Source organism: Leopardus geoffroyi, chromosome A2 (genome assembly GCF_018350155.1).
Source record: "Leopardus geoffroyi isolate Oge1 chromosome A2, O.geoffroyi_Oge1_pat1.0, whole genome shotgun sequence".
Taxonomy (NCBI): domain Eukaryota; kingdom Metazoa; phylum Chordata; class Mammalia; order Carnivora; family Felidae; genus Leopardus; species Leopardus geoffroyi.
Window position 1 is genome coordinate 93,812,603 of NC_059331.1, and position 26,378 is coordinate 93,838,980.

The window sequence follows — 26,378 nt, forward strand, 5'->3', positions numbered from 1 at the left end:
CAGAAACCTCATCTTAAATTTTGAATCCATACCTACTCTAATGCCTGACAATTACAAATGGGCTCATAGTACCTCATGTCTAAAATAGTAATAAATGGTTCCAACTCCTGATTTTTACCTTAAAGAAATTGATAAAAAGAAATAGAAGTGAATTTCCTTTTCGAGTGAACTGAAGATGAATTTTCAGTGAAGTTCTTCTTATAGCTAATATCCTTCATATTCTGGTGAAATTTTCATCCTATTAAATTGATACCTTCTAAATACAAGTAAATATTCTATGTTTATACCTTCAGAAATAAGATAAAATTAGGCAAATAATTACCTAACCTCTTTAATATTCAATATTCTTCTATAGGGAAGTGCTTAAAGTAATTGAGAAAATACTGTATTTAACTTTTCTAGAATATTACCCTCAAAGTTATCTCACCTGGCAAGTAAAGTTTACCTTAAGGTATCTCTCAAAAATAATCTCCCATTTCAGCTACATGCTACTGAAAAAGAGGAAAAATATGCATAGTGTTTCTCAGAGTTTGATAGTTTTATTAGACTTCAGAATGTCAATTAACATGCTACTCCATGAAGCTGTGGTTTCTGGGTAGCTGATAATTTCATAATACAAAGTCTGTGCTGATGTCTACTAATCTCACGTACCTTTTAAGCTTTTTAAAACTTTCTCTCCCAAGGCCATATTTTGAAAAGGAAATGGGAAATAGTTTCTGAAAAATTTAAAAGACACACATTTTCAGGGCAGACCAGTACTGAAGAGGCAGGTTATAGCAAATCCACTACAGGTCCCTCTCAGCTATAGTATAGTCAAACAATATGTATTCATCAAAAGTCCCATTAACCAGTGGGCTCCTGGACCATGCGCTCAACCTACATCCCTACCCCAGACATAAAATTCAACACTGCAGATATTTACCTAATAATATTCACATAACACACTATATGGTGAGCACCACTTTAAATCTTTAATTCATATCCTCATAACAACTCTGTGAGATAAGGTTACTATTAAACCCATTTTGTACTTGAGTAGGCTAAGGCACTGAGAGGTTAAGTGGCTTACTTAAATTCATACAGCCTAACAGGTAATAGAGGAAATTTTTAAACTTAGGCAGTCTGTCTCTAGGACCCACAGTCTTAGTACACCAGCACAGAGTTTCCTTATCTGGCCTTTCTAACTCTGTTTTCCACCACTGAACCCATAGATACCTTCTGGTAACAAACCCTCTGTCCATGGCTTACCCTTTTCATTTTGCCTGATTTACACTTGAAAACCCACCTGTTGAGAATCTGTTATGGCAAGAGTGATCAGACCTCCAATTTGTCCAAGATATGTGGAGTTTATGCCTGTTATACCGGCATGATAATAGCACACATTCCCCCTGCCCCATTAACTCTCAAGTGTCCCAAGGTGATGATAAATTATATGACCATCCTAGTCATGACTGACTTGAAAACTCTATCAATATCTTTTATCTGGAAACTGCCATCAGGCTGCATGCTTTAAAACTGAGGCTGCAAACCACCACCCACTGCCAAGGTTCTGCAACATAGTCAGCTGTGACCTTGGGAATGGTCATATAATAGATTGTTATTCCTCTTGTCTATGAAAATGAGGTCATAAGTCAACAAAGGACATCATGGAATATAACATGGTATTCAATCCACCCTTATATCTAAAAAGCCAAAATTGGATCAAATTTACACACACACACACACACACACACACACACACACACACACTGCAGGAATAAGGGAAAAAGGATGGCACTCTCATACAATTCAAAACCTCAGACTCCCACAGAAACCTATTGTAACTAATAACCAAGTTAGCAGAGTTGAAGGACACAAGATCAATATACAAAAATTAATCATATTTTGATACACTACCAATGAACAACTTAAAAATCAAGAAGTAGTTATACTTACAATAGCATCAAAAAGAATAAAATACTCAAGAATAAATTTGACCAAGGAAGTACAAGACTTATACACTAAAAACTACATAATAGTGATGGAAAGATTTAATATTGTTAAGTTGGCAAGACTCCCCAAATTGAACTACAGATTCAATTTAATCCCTACCAAAATTTCACCTGTCTTTTTGGAGAAATTGAAAGCTTATCCTTAAATAAGGAGAAGTATCCCAGGGGCTTTAGGGTCCACTATCATGAGAAGATGGTTCAACTATTTCAACTGGGAGCATCTTCCCCTACCGTGAGCACTAGGCTACAGTGGACCACTCTTCTTTGCTGGTCCTTCAGGACTACCATTTTTGTTTTTTTTCATTCTGAATTCTATTCTTTCAGGAAGCTATTCTTTTATTGCCTTAGGAGAACCATTTTTCTTATCATCTAAAATCTTATTGGGTCACCGATTTCAGCAATACCCTATATATTAAAAAGAAATAAATAGAAATCTAGAAGCACAAAATAGTGTTTCTTTAATTACATTTTTGGCTACAAAAACATTTTACTTCTCTTTTAATATACTTTTGGTAGATAAGTCACTAAAACCAAATTATTTACCCATTCATTATTAGTTTATACACACACACACACACACACGTTTAAATTTATAGAACTTAAATGTTAAAGACACAAAAAGGAACACAGTTAAAAAAAAAAAAAACTCACATTTCCCTTTCTCAGATACTTAGTTCCTCACACAAGAGGCAAGAATTTTTAAGTAATTTCTTGAGAGCAAAATTACTTTTCATCTTTAGTCTAACATCTGGAAATCTAAATGTCTAAAATACCTGTGAAGGAAGTTTCATAAAGAAGAAATGACTGATAGAAAAGATTTGTTTCTTCTTTTTTTCCATTTACCTTAAATGTCTATGATTTGTGCAGCTAGCAGAGTCATTAAAAAGCTGTTAACATTTCTGTAGTAAAATGGATCATGGTACCGATAAAACAGTCCAGACTCTGTAATTTTATAAATAATGATGCTTTTGGCCGTGAAGCTAAAGGCATTGAGATGTTCTGCTTCATCTTCAGGTTTACTTCAAAAAGATTTATTAAACTTCAAAGAGTTTCTTTTGCTATTTTTTAAAATGATAAACATTCTTTCATATTCCAAAGTGGCTAACTCTAAAGATGGAGGGCACTCCTGAACCATGTTGATACACTAGTCTGTATTTTGAGGTTGACCAGAATATCCACAGTTATTTATAAACACCCCCTAGAAATCATTGCCAGTCAGGCAATAATTAGTGGAAGTATCAGGTTTTAGGCCTAATAAAAAATTGTAATATATCAAATATAGCTACTATTCATATAATCCTCTAAACCCTTGGGAAATTATTTAAAACATCCTTAATGTTACAGTTTGATACAATTGAGAATAAGTATTCCACCCAGAATTTTAGAATGATCAACTTTCCTGATTTCTAAAGAGTTCTCATGTGAATAGATAAAATATACAAGTTTCCATTCCGTTTTACAAGAGAAGAATGTCATTTCCAGCTGTATCATAGCTTATGAAAATTAATTTAACAAAAATTAAATTGCTCACCAGTTACTGTGTGGCACTTCTCTAATCAGACTGCAATCACTGTATTTTTCCAGAAGATTAAGAAATTGCACACATTATTCAGTGATGTCCTTTATACCTGAATGGGCACCAATGAATCCAGAAAATTGAACACACCCGAGATAAAAACTGATCATTTTTAGAGAATCTACAATGTTGTTTAAACGATTTGGATTTGTGTTAGAGACATAACATCTAACACTACTACTAATCTAGAGCAGAACCCAAAGAAATCCTGAAAGCATATAGGTCAAAGGGACGCTATGCAAACAATTCACTTTACATAAAGTTTAAGTCAAGGAAGTTAAGTGATTTACTCAAGGTCAAGAAACTACTTAATGGCTAAACCAGATTATTTAAATAGAGAAATAAAATGAAGTCAACAAAGCAGCTTTCTAAACCCTAGGTTTTTCAGTGGTGTGGCATACATACACTAATAGCTGTGATCCTACCTTGTCAAAAATTTGGGTTTTCTTCAATTTTTAATGAAAACACACACACTTTCAAAACACACTTCAGTAAATATTATATTTCGTATCACAGGGAAATTCTTCAATTCCCCTTTTAGACTTTCCTCATTTTGGAATATTTCCTGGTATACAGTGGACACAGTAAAAATTAACTGAATGAAGGAGCACCTGGGTGGCGCAGTTGGTTGAGCATCGGACTTCAGCCTAGGTCACGATCTCACTGTTCCAGAGTTTGAGCCCCGAGTCTGGCTCTGTACTGACAGCTCAAAGCCTGGAGCCTGCTTCAGATTCTGTTTCCCTGTCTCTCTCTGCCCCTCTCCCACTTATGCTCTGTTTTTCTCACTCTCAAAAATAAATAAACATTAAATTTTTTTTTAAAAATTAACTGAATGAAGAAACGTAAACTTAAGAAATCAAATTTCATGATTCCAAATATAAGCTATTTTCACATGCTTAAATGAAATGTAAGAAATGCCAGGAGAGATTATTTTTTGTTAGTTTAATGTGGGAACATTATCACAACAGAACAAATCTCTATTTTTAGGCTTTTGTAAAACCACAATTTGATATGAATGCAATGTTAGAAAATGACAGGATTTGAAACCTAATATAAATGTGCCACAGGGGACCAGCAATAGGGAAGGAAAAACTTTTTCAAGTGTGATCAATAGCAAAAATTATGAAGTTTGCATTCACAAAGTACAAAATGGCCCAAACTTACATTTTCTTCTTACTTCCAAGGATGCCACGCTGTGGAAAACAGAGCTCAGGGTTTGAACTTAGTACACTGTCTTTATTCTTTCCAATATCAGGCTGTGATATATACAGAGGTTCCATCAAGTAAATAATATTTCTTTAAGAAGCAGGCTATTTTTTCACTGAAATTGCAATATTTTTGCTGAACAATACAATGGATGTGTGAAAAGATTTGATAATAAAAAGCTTACCCAGCAGTAGGTTACAACACCTCTCCTACTGAAGTCTAACTTTATGTGGTGGCATCTTGAAGTCTAACTTCAAGATCTCTTGGCTTCCCAAGAAGCCATATAAATTTCCCTACTGTTTCAAAAATGCCCTTTACGTATATATATTTAATCAAGAGATAGAAAAACAGATAAAGAAAAAAGACTTAAAGTACTTTTGCTTACAGGGAGCCTGGGTGGCTTAGTCAGTTAAGCATCCAGCTCTTGATTTTGGCTCAGGTCATGATCTTACGGTTTGAGAAATGGAGCCCAATGTCAGACTCTGCCCCGACAGCCTGCTTGGGATTCTCTCTCTCCCCATATCTCTTCTCTGCCTCTGCCTCCCTTGCACCCACCCCCCCTCTCAAAAATAAACAAAACTTAAATAAATTTTTAAGGTTTTTTTGCTTAAATGTGTCCAATTACCAAAATTGTATGATCTCTAAAATTTTTTGACAAGGATACTAATGTTTCACAGGCATACAAGATCATGGAATATCTATCACTAAAACAATAAACTATGACATAAATTCCATGGACATTTCCAACATTAGGAGTCATTAGACTCCTCAGATAACTCTCAGAGAACAAGCTGGTCTTCTTATTCCCTAGAAGAAAGCTCTTTAGAGGTTTCTCTAAAAGGTCAAATATGTTTTCCACGCTAAATGTGGGAGACAAGACTCCAGAGAAAAGAAACAAGCATTAGCAACACTATATGTTGATATTTTGTGTTTCGTATTATTTTCAAAAGCTACAGTTCTGCCTCCCCATAAACAGTATAAAAATGACATTAAGAAGTATTAGGGATAGGGGCGCCTGCGTGCCTCAGTCATTAAACATCTAATTCTTGGTTTCAGCTCAGGTCATGATCTCAGTTTGTGGGTTCAAGCCCTGCATTGGGTCAGGGTTCAAGCCCTGTCAGTGCAGAGACTTCCTGAGATATATTCATTCTCTCTCCCTCCCTCCCTTTCCCCCCCTCTCTCTCTCTCTGAAAATGAACTTAAAAAAAAAAAAAAAAGAAGTATTAAGTATATAAATCAGGAAACACGCCAACAAAAAAAAAAAAAGTCATTTCAGATCTCAAGAAGTGGATATTCAGGATCTTATTCTTCTCTATTTAATTGGTTCATAATTTTAAAATCTCAAGACTAGTTAAAATCAACTATCTCTCATTGCATTAGCTGTTATGGATTGAAATTCCTTTTAAAAAAAATATGTTCACCTTATCTAATAGTTTTCACATGTACATTTTTGTGTAATAATGAATATCTTGCCTATTTATTAAATTTTTTTAAGGAATTAAATATCGTTAAATTTAACTAAAAATGGTTTTATGGTTAATAGAAATACAAAGAAATGTATTATTTATAATAATTCTCAGTTTAACAATGTAATGCTATTTTAGAGTTTGAGACTATTTTTAATTCACAAGAAAATTATATTACAACTTAAAGTATCCCAGGATCTGACTTAGAGTTTTGAAAAACCACCCAGTGCATGTTAGAAAATATAATGAAGACATAATAGGCATGTCAACTGTAGACCCTGATACTACCATTCCAATTATAGGAATTCTCCAGGGTTTCCAGGTTACATCCAGAATGAGAAAAGCAGAGACTGACAAGCCACACTTTTCTGATCTCCTATCACTTTTCAGAATGTGTTAAATATTGCAATGAGGAATCATTTTAATGGTCTTTCACCTGGGAATCATCTTAATTCCTTTCAAGGACATAATGCAAAATTCACTAGAAGCTGATATTATAAGAGCTATTAACAGGACAAGGGTTTCCATGAACAGAAGTTTCCAAGTGACCAAAGACAAGAGTTAAAGTCTTGCAGTGGAAACTTCAATAACAGAAAAAAAGATTATGGAAGTTGGTTAGACAATCTCTTTTTTGTTTTTGTCTTAATTTACTGCTTTATTTTGCAAAATTTAAAACTTAGAAGTTGAAAGACAACATATGAATTCCTATGTACTTTTTTTATTGAAGTATAATTACAAGTGTTCTGTTAGTTTCAGGGGTACAATATGATGATTCAACAATTTTATACATTACTCAGTGCTCATCACGATAAGTGTACTCTTAATTGACTTTATCCATTTTTCCTATTCCCCCCTCCCCACCCACCTCCTCTCTGGTAACCACCAATTTGTTTTCTGTATTTGAGAGTCTATTTTTATGTTTGACTGTTTTTTTTTTTGTTCATTTGTTATGTTTCATAAATACCACATACGAGTGAAATCATACTGTATTTTTCTTTCTCTGATGGACTTGCTTCACTTACCATTATACTCTCTAGGTCCATTCATCCCGTTGAAGATGGTAAGATCTCATTCTTTTCTATGGCTAGGCAATCTCCCAGTATGTGTCTGTGTGTGCGTGTCTGTGTGTGTGTCTTCTTTATCCATTCATCTATGGATGGACACCTGAGTTGCTTCCGTATCTTGGCTATTGTAAATAATGCTGCAAAAAAATAGGAGTGTAGGGGTACTGGAAAAATTGCACAGCTATTTGCAAAAGAATGAATCTGAACCACATTCCTACACCATATACAAAAATAAATTCCTAGAAGAAAACTAGGCAGTAGTTTCTTTGACATTGATCACAGAAACATTTTTGTAGATATGTCTCCTCAAGCAAGGGAAACAAAAGCAAACCTCAACTATTTAAAGTACACCAAACTAAAAGGCTTTTGCACAGTGAAAGGAAACCATCAACAAAACAACAAAGCAACTTACTGAGTGGGAAAAGATATTTGTAAATGATATATCAGATAAGGGGTTAATATCAAAAATATATAAATTATACAACACCAAAACACCCATTTGATTAAAAATGGGCAGAGGACCTGAATAGACAGATTTCCAAAGAAGACATACAGATGATCAAGAGAGACACGTGAAAAGATGTTCAATATCACTAATCATCAGGGACATGAAAATCAAAACAACCATGAGCTATCACCTTATGCTCCATGCAATGCTGGTGGGAATGCAAAGTAGTGCAGCCATTGTGGAAAACAGCATGGAGATTCCTCAAAAAATTAAAAATAGATCTACCATATGATTCAGTAATTCCACTACTGGGTATTTACCCAAAGAAAACAAAACATTCCTCCTCTCTCTTTCTACAAGTACACACGCGCACACACACACACACCACACACCCCTTACATATATATACACATATATACCTACATGTATACATATATACACACACAGACATAGGTATCTACACACACATGTACATATAAATGTCTGTGCACAAACACATACATAGAAAGAGAGATCCTTCTATTTTTCTAAGCCATCTTAAAGTAGGTTGTAGGTATGACATTTCAACCCAAAGTACTTAAAGTCTCAAGAACAGTAACATTTTCACAACCATAATACTATTATCACACTTCACAAAAATCAACATTAATACATTCTCATCCAAGAAGAAATCTTTACTAAAATTTCCCTATTGTTTCAAAAATGTCCTTTATATCTTATTTTTTTCCTATCTAGTATTCAATTAATATATATGCTTTGGATTTGGCTACGACATCTCCTCAGCTTCCTTGAATCTAGAACAATTCCTCTTCCTCCCTTTGTTTTTGATGCCATTGAATTCTTTTGAGTCTAAGTCAGTTGTTCTACAGAAGAGTTCACTCACATTATCAATTCATCTGTTAAGATTCAGATCAAACTTCTCTAGAAGAACACCACTCTGGTGACACTGTGTACCACGGTGTCACAGTAGAAACAGTCCCTTCATAGGCAATGGCAAGTTTCATTAAGTTTTCTGTCGTAAAGGTAAATTTACCCTTTTTAATCAAGGAGTAATTTGGGTGCGGGAGATGGACTGATTTTCTATGTTTAAACCAAACTGGAAGTTACAAAACTGTGACTTTCTAATCTTATCCTCTTCCATTTTTATTAGTTGGCATTATTTTGTAAAGAAGAGCTTTCTACATTCTATCTTTTTACTCTATCTTTACTATTGTAATTCATTTTTTTCTGTAGCATCACTACGACCTGATGTTTCTTCTTAACATATTCAGTATGTTATAATCTACTACCATCATTAGTCTTTTTGAAGCTCCATTTTGCCAAATTTGGACTGCTTTTGTGCTAGCTCCCGCATTCTTTTGACCTGACTCTATTTTTGAGTCTTTTTCATGCTCTCTGTCATAACGAGATGTTCCAGGCTCAATTTGTCCTTTCCTTGCCCAGATATGAAATCAATCATTTTTCTAAGAAGTCCAAATTCCTTTTTGTAAGAAAGTGTATTTAGAAATCACCAGATTGTACTGCTAGTTGTTGATTCCAACTGGGTTGTCATTGCTTCTAGACGCTTTTAGCAACAGAGCTTAGAGAGCACACACGCACACACACACACACAGACACACACACACAGTTGAATTAGATGTTTATATTCATATACACATTGTTGAATTATATATTTGTATGTATTGAATTATGTATATTTGTTGAAATATATATGGGATTATACATATAAGCACTGAATAGGAATATATATAGACACATAAATATACATATATTTTTTCAACAATATAGGGTTCTTACCTTTTTAGTAAAAACCAAGCAAGAGCATACACATTTGCTTTATGCTGCAATCCATACGGCATAATTCTAGAAATACAGCACCATACCACTTCTAACAGCAAATACACTAAATCAAGTTGAATAATATTTATAGCTGTTGGGTTTTTTATATGACCTCGAATATATCCCACTAAAAACATACAGCTAATTTCTAGTTTGTTGCACTGTGATGTGAGATTGAAATTTACATTTTTTTCTGTTATATAGAATTTATTTTGGTCAACTTTTGTAAATGTTCATGTGCTCTTAACAAGTCTGACATCCTTAACATCTACCTTACTAGTGACATTCCTTTGACCCTCTAAATACATACTCATTTTTATCTGTTTAACCTGTATTCTAAGAATGCCATTTTAAAGTCTATTTACGATCACTTAATGACTGTCCTTTTTTTTGTCTTGTGAAGTTTTTGCCTTTTGGTGCAATGAGCTCTGTAGTGTTTTACCAACAATGTGAATTTTAGCCTTTACTTTATAATGTTTCCTACTCCTTATTTGTTCCTTTTGGCCTACTTTCTCCTTTGTTAGATACCAGTATGGCAGCCTCTACCTTTTTACTGTTTGCATTTATCTGTTGCTGTACCCTTGCCCATCGCTTTTTAGCCACCCTTAACCACTTTATTTTACAGTTTAACTGTGCTTTGTAAGCCAATATGAAAATCCTTCCCTTTTAATAAGTGAGATAAGCCCATTTATATTTGTTGTTACAATTGCTATGTTTGGGCTATGTTATGCTATGTTTACTGTGTGTACTTTGTTATATTACTATTTCTAGTTTATTTTTTTGAGGTTTTGTTGTGTTTCTTTGTTATTTAGTAAAGTTGTATTATTGCTCTAGTAGTTACCTTTGTATTTATGCATTTGATAAAGCTTCGGGTCCTTTTTTTTTCCTAAATACACATCTAATGCTAGGATTAACTAACTTTTGATAATATCATTTTAGTACTATTTATTAACTGTTTAGCAATAAATGAGTCCATTCTACATTTGTCATTCTCCTTTTATCTCCCTCCCAACTTTAGTCATGTTTTCTATTTGTAACCACCTATAAATTAACATACTGGCCTTCAACACTTGTCCTCACTTTAATTTTCTTAGATTCCCACTTAAATAAAGTGATTACCTTTTCTCAAGTTCCCCAGTCATGACTTAATTAAGTGAAGGTCTCAGTCTCTAGGTGCCTCAAAAAGGTTTATGAGTACAGTATCCCGTGGTTGTTGTTTTTTTTTTTTTCATTTTTTTTCCATGGTTAAGCCATGTGATAGCCTTGATATATTAAGAAAACCATGACAAAATAATCTTTGACTCAAAATTTCCTTCCTTTATTTTCTTTAAAAAGTATACCATTGCTACCTGGTAATAACTGTTAAAGCTCTGAGAATTTACCTTCTGGGAAATCAGTACACTAGGTAACCACTGTTCTATGGATGCTTACAGAAGACATCAGACTCCTGGACCAAACTGCTTTATTACGGCACAGCAAGAGACATGACCATCATTGTATTTGCATCACTTCCTCATGTCCCAAGTCCAACAGGGATGATGACGACAGACCCAGGCAAATTCCTGAATAAAGTGTGGTTTATATTATTGAAGAAAAAGCCTGAGCCTAGAGAACCTAGACTGTTCACAATGGATAGTGGGCATGCTTGCCCTTAGCTCTAAAGGGAGATACTACGTTTATCTTTCAAAGGTATTTACTATTCAAACATCCAGGAATAGAATTTGGAACAAAGGACAGTGCTTCTGCTTTTAACACATGCAGACACATAAAAGATGTACTGAGAATTGTCTCCCAATATTACCTCGATTTGTCCACTGCCAGTCAAATTTTGTTGGTATACAGAATCCTCAGAGATTTTAGTGATGTCATGTATCTTACTTAGTCATGGATATAAAGCTATGATTCTGTAGCTTCAAGAAATCTATTTTAGAAAAAGCTTGTATGAGTGACAAATCTCTTTTCCCACTCTAACAGTTAAAAACTTGTGTTTTCCCTTCTTTTTTGACTCCACAAGACTTGGGGTCATGTATGTCATGACAAACAGTAGGAGCATCACCGTGAAAATTGCAAGGGTTACCCAGAAGCTGCATTTTAGCTTCCTCTTAAAATCACTCCATCAATGACCAAGGTATGCGTCAGAGAAATTAATTCAGAAACTCTGCGTTGGGGATCTAGATGGAAGGACATTTTAAAGTCCCCAGGTGATTCCAAAGTGCAGCAAAAGGTTGAGATTGTGTTCTGGTTTCAACCCACAGATAAAAACCTGAGTACCAAAGGAATAAAACCTGAGGGTCATGGGAGGTAATATTTATTTTAGCACTGTTTTGTAATGCCTTTTTTCCTCCTTCATTAAGTAGAGACATTGAATATTTTTCTTTAAATATGTAACAAGAACCTGAGACAGAAAAATAATGATTTTCTTATTTAATATGCTTTCAGGTATTACAGACAACCCCTTCAGTGGCTTAGCTAATAACAGAAATAACAGCATTTAAATGTTCAAACCAAAGTTTTCATGTGGGTGGGGGAAAAAAGAAGTATTTTAAACTTCAAAATGAATATGGCTTGCCCTGGAAGTCACAGCTATTGCAAAGCACTTTAATTATTTCAGACAACTCGTCTATTAGATCAGTAGGATAGCTAAACATTCCTCACTCCATAATTTGGGAAGAAAAATGGGTACTTCAAGATAAAGAATTCACTCCTTAGCTTTCAGCTTTAGGTGAAGAGTTACATTGTTCCCTTTAAAAAATAAAATTCTCTATGTGTTTAGAGTGTATCTTACAGGATGCTGGCCAACTCACTTTGGCAGAGATACATGCAGCTAAAATTGCTTCTCTCTTGCTAATACTCTATATTCAGCATTTTCCTGATAGGCATACTCTTGGAAGAAACCTTCAGACATACACTGAATTATTCTGTGAATAAAATATTTAGTCTTCTTAGAGCCCTCAACCCAGACTTGACTTACTGACTTCAATACTGCTGACTCTCCACTGTTCATACCAACAGACTTCCCATATAGCCTTAGCCTTTAATAATAAGTAAAACACTTAGCTTCCCATGGAAGACTATTAGGCATTGCCATGAAATGTATAAAATATCTGTCAGGAAACCGAAGTGAAATGCTGCAAAACCCATTGAACAAGTATACCCAGATAATCCAATTCCATTGCAAGAGTACTGGCAAACACAGAATACTCACAAAATAAAATGCGTGAGTCCAATCAGAAGACTGGGAATATTTAAGAATTGTACAAAAGCTACCGAATTTACATGACAGTAAGACTAAAAGTTATCCTGAATTTTATTTACGTGCCAAATTTTCCCTAAAAATTCAAAGTCCGTTAAAGCTCATCAAATTTTATAAAAACAGAAATGGTGTATTGTTACTAACCTTGTGTTTTAGAGAAAAACGGTTGATTAGAGATTAACTAATGGTCAAAACAGACCACTATCTGGAGCCAGTCAGGCAGTTTTTTAATACATTAATGTTAGATGATTTGGCAAAGGCAGTCAAAGTAAGTGTAGAGTAAAAATAAGGAACATATACAGTAAACATATATGTTAGCAAAAAATAAAAAATATAAGTAAAAAAAACACACACACACAAAACCACAAGCTCATTATAAATACACAAGAGAAAAATAAATAAATAAATTAATTAATTAATTAAAAGTTGATTAGAAGAGTTAATATTTTGAAGAATTTTTAGTTAAATAAATATCCTTCCTGGTTCAATATCTACAAATCAGTGTGATTATACCACATCGACAAAATGAAAGGTAAATAACTATACGATCATCTCAGTAGATACAGAAAAAACACTGGAAAAATTTAACGTATATTCATGATAGAAACCCTCAACAAAGTGGGTTTAGAGGGAACATACTTCAATATAATAAAGGCCATATATGACAACGCACAGCCAACATCACACTCACTGGAAAATAATTGACACCTCTCCCTCTAAGACCAGGAACAGGACAAAAATGTGCATCCACTCTTGCCAGATGTTGGACTTTCATCCAATATAGTACTGGAAATGCTAGCTACAGCAATCAAATAAGAAATAGAAACAAATTGGTAAGGCAATCAAAGGGGCAGAAGTTAAACTGCCCCTATTTGTAGATGACACGATGCTATATATATATATATATATATATATATATATATATATATATACTAAATACTCCACCAAAAAACTACTAGAAAACATCAATTAAGTTATACAAAGTTAATATACAGAAATCTGTTGCATTTCTATACACTGATAATGAAATAGCTGAAAGAAATTAAGAAAACAATCCCATTTATAGTGCACCAAATATAATGAAATATCTAGCAATAAATTTAATCAAGAAGGTAAAAGAATGAATACTATAGGACACTGATCAAAGAAACTGACAATGAGACAAATAATGGAAAGATATTCCATGCTCATGGACTGGAAGAATTAATATTGTTGCAATGCTCAAACTTTCCAAAGCAATCTACAGATTCAATGCAATCCCTATCAAAATACCAGAAGCATAACTAAATAACTAAATAACTAAATAACTAAATTTAAATAACTAAATAAATATTTTAAATATTTTTTAAAATATTTAAAATATTTTAAATATTTTAAATATTTTTAAAATATTTAAATGTTTTAAATATTTTAAATAACTAAATAAATACAAATAACTAAAACAAATAATACTAAATAACTAAATACAATAACTAAACAAATATTTTTTAAATAACTAACTAAATTTTAGTTATTTATTTTTAAATAACTAAAACAAATTATTTTTAAATAAAACAAATTATTTTTAAATAACTAAAACAATACTAAAATTTGTGTGAAATGACAAAAGACTCTGAATAGCCAAAGCAAGGTTGAGAAAGAAGAACAAAGCTGAAATATCACAATTCCATATTTCAAGATATATTATTTATATATATATAATATATATATAATATTAATATATATAATATAATATATACAAATATATTCCATATTTCAAGATATATTATAAAGTTGTTGAAATCAAAACAATATGGTACTGGCATAGATGAATGGAACAGAATAGAGTACCCAGAAATAAACCTGTGGTTATACAGTCATTTAATCTACAAACAAGGAGGTAAGAATATACAATAGGAAAAAGACAGCTTCTTCAATAATAAATGGTGAAGAATGAAATTGGACCACTTTCTTTACCAGACACAAAAGTACACTCAAAACAGATTAAACACCTAAATGTGGGACCTGAAACTATAAAACTCCTTAGGCAATAATCTCTTTGACATCAACCCTAGCAGCATTTTCATAGTTGTGTCTCCTCAGGTAAGGGAAACAAAGACAAAAATGAACTATTGGGACTACATCAAAATAAAAAGCTGGGAAAAAAATTCTTCCTCTATGTCCTCTTACTTGTACTTCAATTAAAAGAGCTGCTCTTAAATATGCTGTGACAGAATACTTTGCTTTCTATCCTTTTACTGTCAATGGAAATACTGCTGAAGACTGTATCATTAAAACACAGTGTTAATACTCTTTAAAAAAAATGCTCTCTAAAACCAGTCTTTTTCCTAATGAACTAGAGTGTCCAGGGATACAACAAGATAACACATTAGTACAAATAACACAGAAAATGAACTAAAGATTAGCAAAACAAACTCCACAAGTAAACGTACAGAAGAAGCCAAAAGGGTAGCAGAGACACAGTCAGGAACTAAATGGACTCAGGGGACTGTCTGTGGGATGGAGGGATGTCACAGGCACACAGAGAGCGGAGAGAAGACCTGTACACCAGCGAGCTGCGTGGGAAAGATAAATCCCCTAACATCTGGCTTCAAAAACTAGAGGGGAAAAATTTCATGAGTTCTAAAAAACAATGGGTCTTAAAACCTAGAATTAAAAAAAAAAAAAAAAAATCAGTGGGCTTGGCTCTGGGAGAGCCAGAGAGCAACAGGAAACTGAATCCATGCCCTTAAAGAGACAGCAAATGAAGAACTCATGGAGATATTGCATAGAAGCAGCAGTTTGAAAGGCACCTGGGGCATATGGGAGGAAGATTTATTTACTAATCTTAGAGCTTGTCCTAGAGGGACAGAGATCTCTAGGGAACTCCTCCAGGAAAAAAAGAACTTGAAGGCCTACATTTGCCTTCCCCGCCGCCCAAAGTAAACACACAGGGCCACTGCAGGACTTGCTACCTAACTTGCTAGCAAGACCAAATACCATCCTGCCCCCCAGCTGTGCTTCCACCAACTGACACTCCCCCCACCCCCCCTACCCCCACCAGACAGCCTGCCTCAGTCCAGGCACTGCAGGGTGCCTCCCATGGAGAAAAGCAGCACACAAAGCTTGCTAGTACCATGGGTCTGCCACACTGCCCCCGCTACTATGCTTCACCAGATTTACCCTTTTTTAAAAAAATATTTTATTCATTTATTTTCTAGAAGCGGCAGGGGGTGGGGCGAGGGGAGAGAGCAGAGAGATAGAGAGAGAGAGAGAGAGAGAGAGAGAGAGAAAGAGAGAGAGAGAGAGAGAGAGAGAAAGAAAGAGAATCCCAAGCATGCACCACAGTCAGCAGAGCTTGATATGCGGCTCAAACATATGCTCAACTCAAACAGAACCTGAGCCAAAATCAAGAGTCAGATGCTTAGCCATCTGAGCCACCCAGGTGCCCCAGACTTGCCCTTTCCAATACAGTCTTGGCCAGAGCCCATTCAGGGGGCTGCCACAGGTTTGGCAGTGTGCAAAATTCCCTACAGTAGCCAGCACCACTCCAAAGGGACTTCTGCCCTGGAGAGAAAGAAAGGGAACACCACACACCAGTCAGGTGGAGTCCCAAGAAGTGGGCTGGAAGCAGACAACTGGTCTGACTGCAGGCTGTGCCCACCAATGAAAGCTTCTCATGAGACAACACAGGGAAAGCACCCTGGAATTTGGTGCTACTGCATCTCTGGCAGATTCCTGGTCTGACTCAACTCAAGCTCAGTGTTTCCAGATGGGTCCATCAACACCACAGGTACAAAACACTGTCCGTAACAGGCAAAGACAGCCATTGCAGATGACTGGTCTGAAGGAAAAGGTGGCTCATCCACAAGAGCAGGGTACACGAACCACAAATAAAACACATCCCTGCAATATCACATTCTGGTGAACAGTGGACACTGCACAGCAGCGAACTATAGGACCTCTTCTTCATAAAACCATTCCTTTCAAATACAGGAAACATAGCTAACTTCCCTAACACACATAAACAGGCACAGAGAGTGAGTTAGAATGAGGATACAGAGAAATAGGTCCCGAATGAAAGAACAGGACAAAATCACAGTAAATGAACTAAGCAAAATGGAGATAAGTAAGATGGCTGATAGATCATTTAAAGTAATGATCATAAAGATACTCACTGGACTTGAACAAAGAGTGGAGGACTTTAGTGAGACCTTTAAGAATTAGATAAAAAGAACCAATTGAAAATAAAGAACATAATAAATGAAATTAAAAATACACCAGATGGAATAAATTGCATACTTAAAGGAAGAAGAATGAACCGGTGACCTACAGGACAGAGCAAAGTAAAGTAATCAAGCTGAGCTGGTGAGAAAAAAATATATATATGTAAACTGAGAATAGACTCAGGGAGCTCAGTGACACCATCAAGCATAATAACATTCACATTAATAGGTATCCCTTAAAGGTGAAGAGAAAGAAAAGGGGGCAGAAAATTTATTAAAAGAAATAATAGCTGAAAATGTACTAGATGTGTGGAAGAAACAGAAATCCAGATCCTGGAGGCACAAATATCCCCCCAACAAAACCAACCCAAAGAGATCCATACCAAGACACATAGTAGTTAAGATGGCAAAAAAAGTAGTGACAAAGACAGAATTTAAAAGTAGCAAGAGAAAAGAAAGCAGTTAACATACAAGGGAAACCCAGTAAGTCTATTGCCTGATTTTTCAACAGAATCTTTACAAGCCAGAAAGCCTGATATATCCAAAGTGCTGAAAGGAAACAATTTGCAGCCAAGAATACTCTATCTCAAAGGCTAGCAATCAGAATAGCAGGAGAAATAAAGTTTTCCAACCAAAAGTTAAAGGATTTTATGACCATTAAGCCAGCCCTACAATAAGCGTTAAGGGGGACTCTTAGAGTCCAAACAAAGAGTAAGGAAAGTGGGAAGCACAAAGGCAGTAAAAATAAGTTTATCTGTAAAAATTACTCAAGGGACTCACAAAATATAAGGACACCATATAACTAAAACATGAGGAAGACAAGAGAAAAGATGGGTTCAAAAGTAAACAACCATCAACCACCTACACAGATGTTATATACAAATTGATCAATGACCAGAAATTAAAAGCCAGTAACAGATACACAAAAAAATAAAGAGAAAGATATCCAAATATATCATTAAAGAAAGTTACCTACTAATGAAAAAATAACGAGAGAAAAAGCTAGTGAAAAAATGACCATGAATACACACCTATAAAAATTATTTTCAATGTTAGCAAATTAAAAGATCAGAAGACGCAGGGTGATAGAATGGATAAAGTAACAAGACCCATCTATATGCTGCCTACAAGAGATTTATTTCAGACCTAAAGACACCTGCAGATTGAAAGTGAAGGGATAGAGAAATATTTATCATACAAATGGATGTCAGAAGAAAGCCATAGTAGCAATACTTATATCGAACAAATATACTTTAAAATAAACACTGTAACAAGAAACAAAGAAGGACACTCCATAATCACTAGGGGAACAATACAACAAGGAGATGTAACAATTGTAAATATAAACAATAAAAGAACTAATCGATAGTTATACTTTAATACTAGGGGACTTTCATACCACACTTATATCAATGGATAGATCATCCCAACAGAAAATCATCAAAACAGTGGTTTTGAGTGACATGCTGGACAAAATGGACTTAACAGATATATTCAGAACATTCAATCCTAAATCAGGAGAATACACATTTTTTCAAGAGTACATGGAACTTTCTCCAGAACAGATCACATACTAGGCAACAAAACAAGTCTCAACAAATTCAAGATCAAAGTCATTTCATGCATCTTTGCTGACCACAACACTGAAACTATAAATCAAGTGCAAGAAAAAATTTAGAAAGGATTACACATGGAGGTTAAATAACATGCTATTCAACAATGAATAGATTATCCAAGTAATCAAAGAGGAAATAAAAAATGCATGGAAACCAATGAAAATGAAAAAAAAATGGTCCAAAATCTTTGGGATGCAACAAAAGCATTTCTAAGAGTGAAGTTTATGGCAATACAGGCCTATCTCAAGAAGCAAGAAAAATCTCAAATAAACAACCTAACCTTACACCTAAAGGAGCTAGAAAAAAAGAACAAACCAAACCCAAACCAGAAGAAGGAAAGAAATAATGAATATTGGAGCAGAAATAAATGAAGTAGAAACTAAAACAACAACAACAACAACAACAACAACAACAACAGCAACAAAAACAGATCAATGAAACTAGAATCTGGTTCTCTGAAGAGATTAACAAAATTGATAAACCTGTAGCCTGACTTTTCGAGAGAGAGAGCGAGAGGACTCAAAATCACAAATTGAAGAGAAGTAACAACTAACACCATAGTAACACAATTAGAAGAATATAATGAAAAATTATATGCCAACATATTGGACAATGTAGAAGAAATGGATCAATTCTTAGAAACATATAACCTATGAAAACTGAATCAGGAAGAAATAGAAAATTTCAACAAACTGATTACCACCAATGAAACTAAATCAGTAATCAAAAACTCCCAACAAAAGTCCAGGACCAGATAGCTTTACAGGTAAATTCTACCAAACATTTCAAGAATATTTAATACCTATTATTCTTAAATTTTTCTTAGAAATTAGAAGAGGAAGGAATACTTCCAAATTCATTCTATAAGCCTGCATTACTCTGATCCCAGAACCAGATCAAGACAGTATAAAACTATAGGCCAGTATTTATGATGAACACAGATGCAAAAATCCTCAACATAATGTTACCAAACTGAATCCAATAATACATTAAAAAAAATCATTTGCCATGATTTATTTTTGAGATGCAAGGGTGGTTCAATATTCACAAATAAATCAATGTGATACACACATTGATTATAAAAACATAAATAAAATATATATATTTATTTATATATTTATTTATATTATTTTTATAATAAAACATAAATAAAAATATAAAAACAATATGATCATTTCAATAGATGCAAAAAAAAAGCATTTGACAGAGAACAACATTCATTAATGATAAAAATCCTCTGGGGCGCCTGGGTGGTTAAGCGCCCGACTTCAGCCAGGTCACGATCTCGCGGTCCGTGAGTTCGAGCCCCGCATCGGGCTCTGGGCTGATGGCTCGGAGCCTGGAGCCTGTTTCCGATTCTGTGTCTCCCTCTCTCTCTGCCCCTCCCCCGTTCATGCTCTGTCTCTCTCTGTCCCAAAAATAAATAAACGTTGAAAAAAAAATTTAAAAAAAAAAAATCCTCAACAAAGTTTACAGGGAATGTACCTCAACATAATAAAGGCCATCTATGAAAACCCCACATCTAGCATCATACTCAATGCTGATAAACGGAAAGCTTTCCCTCTAAGGTCAGGAACAAGACAAGAATGTGTACTCTCACCAATTTTATTCAATATAGTACTGGAAACCCTATCCACAGCAGACAACAAAAAGGAATAAAAGTCATCCAAATGGTAAAGAAGAAGTAAAGCTTTCACTATGTCCAAATGGCATGATACTATATATAGAAAACCCTAGAGACTCCACCAGAAGATTACTAGAACTGCTGAACAAATTCAGTAAGGTCACAGGATGAAAAATCAATGTACAGAAATCCACTGCATTTCTATACAACAATAATGTAGCAACAGAAAGAGAAATAAAGAAAGCAGTCCCATTTACAACTGTACAAAATAGAATAAAATACCTAGGTATAAATTTAACCAAGGAGTTGAAAGACCTGTACTCTGCAAACTCTAAAATATTGATGAAAGAAACTGAAGGTAACACCAACAAACAGAAAGATATTCCATGCTCAAGTACTGGAAAAACAAAAGTTTTTAAAATGTCCATACTAACCAAAGCCATCTATTGATTCGACGTATTCCCTATGAAAATATCAACAGCATTTTTCACATAACTAGAATAAATGATGCTAAAATTGGTATGGAAGCACAAAGACCCTGAACAGCCAAAACAATCTTAGAAAAGAAAAACAAAGCTGGAGGTATCACAATTCCAGATTTCAAATTATACTACAAAGATACAATAATCAAAACAGTAAGGTACTGGCACACACACAAAAAAATCAATGGAACAGAATAGAAATCCTAGAAATAAACCCACAATTTAAGTGGCCTGGGTGGCTACATCATTGAGCTACTGACTCGATTTCGGCTCAGGTCATGATCTCATAGTTTTGTGGGTTCAAGCCCCCATCTGGCTCTGTGCTGACAGTATGGAGCCTGCTTGGGATTCTGTCTCTCTTCTGTCTCTGCCCCTCCCCACTCACTGTGTCTCTGTCTCTCTCAAATAAATAAATACAATTTTAAAAAAACTAAAAAAAAAAGAAAGAAACCCACAATTATATGGTCAATTAATCTTCAACAAAGAAGGCAAGATTATGCAATGGGAAAAGATAGTCTCTTCAACAAATGGTGTTGTGAAAACTGGACAACTGCACCCAAAACAATGAAACTGGACCACATTGTTACAACATACACAAAAATAAACTCTAAGTGGATTAAGGATCTAAATGTGAGATCTGAAATCATAAAAATCTTAGCAGAGAGCACAGGCAATACCTTTTCTGACACTGGCCATAGAAACATTTTTGTAGATATATCTCCTAAGGCAAGGGAAACAAAAGCAAAACTAAACTGTTTGGACTACATAAAAATAAAAAGCTTCTGCACAGCAAAGCAAACAATCAGCAAACCTAAAAGACAACCTACTGAAGGGAAAAGAGATTTGCTAATGACATATCTGATAAAGAGTTATATTCAAAATATATCAAGAACTCATACAAGTCTACACCTAAAAAACAAATAATCCAGTTAAAGAACGGGCAGAAGACATGAACAGGCATTTCTCAAAAGACATACAGATGACCAACAGACTCGTGAAAAGATGCTCAACATTACTCATTCATCCAGGAAATGCAAATCAAAACTATAATAATAGATCACCTCACACTTGTCAGAATGGCTAAAATCAAAAACACAAGAAACAAGTATTGGCAAGGATGTGGAGAAAAAGGAATACTCGTGCACTGTTGGGAGTGCAAACTTGTACAGCTACTATGGAAAACAGTACAGAAATTCATCAAAAGGTTAAAAATAGAACAACCTTGCAGGCCAATAATCACACTACCCCAAAAGATAAAAGCACTAATTCAAAGGGATAAATGCACCCCTATGTTTATTGCAGCATTATGTACAAGAGCCAAATTATAGAAGCAGTCCAAGTGTCCATCAATAGATTAATCGATAAAGATGTGGTATATACAATAGACTATTATTCAGCCATAAAAAAGAATGAAATTTGCCATTTGCAACAACATGGATGGAACTAGAGAGTATAATGCTAAGCAAAATAAGTCATCCAGATAAAGAAATTACCATAGGACTTCACTTATATGTGGAATGTAATAAACAAAACTAACAAGCACAGAAAAAAAAAGAGAGACAAAGAAATAGACTCTTTACTATAAAGAACAAACAGACGGTTACCAGAGGGGAGATAGGTGGGGGGATGAAAGAAATAGGTGAAAGTGATTAAGAGTATATTTATCATGATGAGCACTAAGTAATGTATACAATTGTTGAATAATTATATTGCACACCTAAAATTAATTTAACACTGTATGTTAACTACACTGGAATTAAAATAAACAATAAGATTATTAAAAGGTGCTAAAAAAAAAAAAGTCCTCCAACAAAACAGAAAGAACAAAAGAAAACAAAAGACATTAGGATACCTTAAGCAATAGCACAAATGTAACAGTACATTAAAAATATTATCAGAATTACAGTTGTGCAGCATGCTAGAAAGCAATTAAAATGATGAATGTCATTTCCAAGGAGGTCTTTAAGAAAAATGGAAGAAAGTTTTTTATTAAATAAAAATTTAACCATTTATTTCATAAAATACATTATGATGTCACTAATGCTACTACTCTCTTTGTAGCCTACATTATCAAAGCATAAAATGAATTATTTGTAATTCATTATTTTCTCATACCACCTCTGATACAAAATGAGAACATCTTTCTCCTCTGAGCCAGAAAATGTAAGACCCAGAAAATGTCTGAGTTGTTTTCACATTCTGCATCTCTGTATATCCACGTCATTTCCCTAATTCCAGTACCATTTCCTCTTTCATCTAGAAGGAGGGGATGGTATATCCTAGTTCCAGTTCTGATTTCAGCCCTACACTATACAGAGCTGAGAAGTCATGCAGCAGCCACCTTCATGGAATCTACTGGAGACAGACTAACTAGAGCTGGTACTTTGCTTCCCCCAATTCTCGGGGGAATTGAGCTCATTTAACCTCTTTGGCCAACCATCCTTTAGAATCTAATCCAATTTGTTTCAAATGGCTCACTCACACCTTCCTAGGCAATAGGATAAATGAGGTGACATTGATAGAGAAAAGAGCATATCCTTGCTATTTTTAAAGGAATGTCCTAAAAACCATCAAATAACATTTCTGCTAAAACCTGCTTGATAAGGATTAAGTTACATGCTCACAACAAGTATAAAGGAAGCTGGAAAGTGTAGTTTTTATTCCAGGCAATCATGTGCCTACCTAAAATTAGCGGGGTTTATTACCTTGCAAGAAGAGAAAGAATAGATAATGCAGGACAAACTAACATTCTTGCCACAGAGGGATTTGGGTTACATTTCTAACCAATTTATTTGCCAAAGAAGAAACGAACTATGTTCTATGATACTGACCGAAAAAAAAAAAAAAAAAAAAAAAGGAAAAGAAGAAGTTTAGTAATAAATTTCAAGAATCTCAAAAGTAACAATGCTCTCTTCAGGGAGGTATATTCAATAGATAGATACAATCAATCAGATCATAAAACCATAAACATTAAAATTATTAGGGTAACTTAGAAGTCTGTAAAATGTCATCAACTGTGCTAGTTTGACACTACACTTGACACTCCAAGTATCATTCAGTAACCCCTGCACTCTGTAATGAAGACAGAACTCAGTGGATCTACATCTTCTTAAAAACTGAACATAAATCATGTGTATCAAGACTACATGATTAAAATGTAGTCTTGTTAAATCTGGAAACTGTCCGCTACTCCATCAAGAGCTAAGATATAATGGGGAACGAATACAGGACTTTGGTAGGAAAGGATTTGCTGGAGGGAAAACAAAAATGGAGGTCAATCCTTCAGCTACCATCCTATTTTTGCATTACTTCTTCATGGATTGTGACACAGTTAAAAAATACTCTAGGGATTTGAGAGGAAAAGGCCTAATTCCCAGGTATCATTCTTGCAGCAGACAGACAATTTTGCAAGAGTACTGCCAAACCAATTACGCTGCCAGCATGGGGTAGAGCGAGCCATTTTGCAAATCTATTTGCACCCACCTTACTCTCCTCAGGGATGCAAAGAGGGCAGAAAATATTTTTTTCTCTCTTATTTTCAAGGTTGTCTATATGATGATGAGTAAGGGCTGAGCCTTCTCAAGCGTACTTATTATTCCATTATACAATTGGAAAAATGTGGACAGCAGGAATATTAAAAATCCTATCTGCATTTACAATCTAATTTCCTATGAATAATCTTCCAGATTTGGCTGAAAATTTGAGCACAACAAGTATCACATCTGGTGGATGCAGTACATCAAGCTACCACCGCCCACCCCCCCCCAGCATGCAGGCTTTACTGCCAAATGCCAGAGCCTCCTACAGCAGGATCAGTAGAAAGAACTACATTCTATTGTTTTATAAACTCATTGTGCAGGAAAATGACAATTAAGCTGGCTCTGTCCTCATCATCTCCAATGGCACAGGGCAGGTGATTCAAAGATAATGGCACCTTTGAAATTGATTTTTACGACAATGCAGAGATTATAATTTTTAATAGAAAATTACATTATGCTACTAGGTCATTTTTTCCACTTAGATAATGGTATTTTTCATCCCTTCCATTCTAATTTGGAAGTCAATGCATTGTAAATAACTATACAGCATTTACTTATTATCATCAAGACCAGAGAAGCAAAGATGATTAGAGTCAATTTTGTCATTTTTGAGTTAATGTGGTACAAGGTTTAGTGTTTCTGTTAAGTGTCAAAGAAAAAAAAACCACCCAATATCAACGTATCTGGTTGAATTTGATATTCTTTGTGTACTGTACGAAAGTTTATTTAAGACATATACAATATAGGTTAGTAAACAAACTGTGGATAAGCAATCTAGCTAAATCCAACAGGGGTATATTTTGAAGTAGTCAGTGTAACTTGATTATATTGTAAAGTTGTCTCTCTCTCCACATTATGAAGTTTCAGGGTTAAATTTGTTTTCATTTCTCAGTATATGTATTAATGCAAACTAGAAATATCCCAATGCTATGCTCAGGTACTATTTATGAAAACTGTTTATAGGGACATTGACACAGACTGACTTGAAGGGTAGTAATAGGAAGAAATTATTTAACACCTAAAAAATATAGTTGACTTGTTACACATAGGGATGGTTTTATATGCCCCCCTAGACAATAGAAAGAGAATAAAAGAACATTACTTCTAGGAAGCTTTGCTTTGATCTAATGAGGCCAGCTCAGAATGCGCTAAATATCATCGTAGCACAGAATATATTTTGCCAAAATTGTTTCGGGCAATTATGTATTACTTTTCAAAGCTGTTATGAAATTCTTAATTAGCACAGAGATAGTTATAATGTTACTTGGCCATGGGAGTAATAGGACATAAACATTGACTGGATTTTCCTGAGAAACAATGCTGCTTTATAGTTTTTGCATTAATTTCTGAGCTACAAGAGCCATCTGCTGCATTTCGTTACTTCTATTCACTGATTATCTCTTATTGCATGAGCCTACGCTTTAACATTTTTGAGAACACTTTTTTATGTGTTTATAAAATAAACCGAGAAGATTATCTTGCCATTATAGTATTTTACCTAGAGAGGTAAGAGTTAATATTTTACATGAAATCGTTTTCTTTACATCAAAAATATCAAGAGTTCAAAGGAACTATATACTCCAACCATGATAAACATTTTATTGACCACAAATACTCAAGTAAAAATCTGACAGCATGTCCACCAATGAAGGCTTTAAAAAAGCAAAACTGATGTCCTTCAAGCTGACTTTGGGGTCTATGGTAGGACACTGTATGATTTTTTAAATGGAAAAGATAAAAGGCATCAGTAATAGGGCTACTGAAAAAGTCAGAGCTCTATGCTGTGTCTTCATAGTACTTCTCCCAGAGTCCAAAAAGTAAGTATTCCTAAAGGTGCCTGCTGGAGATAACGTATCTAAAATCATAAGCTTGAGAATGAAATTAGTTTGAGATTTATTAATTGGTATAAAACACGGGGTTAGAGAACTCCATAGAATCTATCTTTTCACCTGCAGAGATCTAATTTTATATCCTTGCTCAAGTAGAAAGCAAAAATAAGTTTGATGATTGACTTCTCCTTCCAATAACAATCTCCTTACTGGCTCTACCTTCGCCTGGAAAAGATCAAA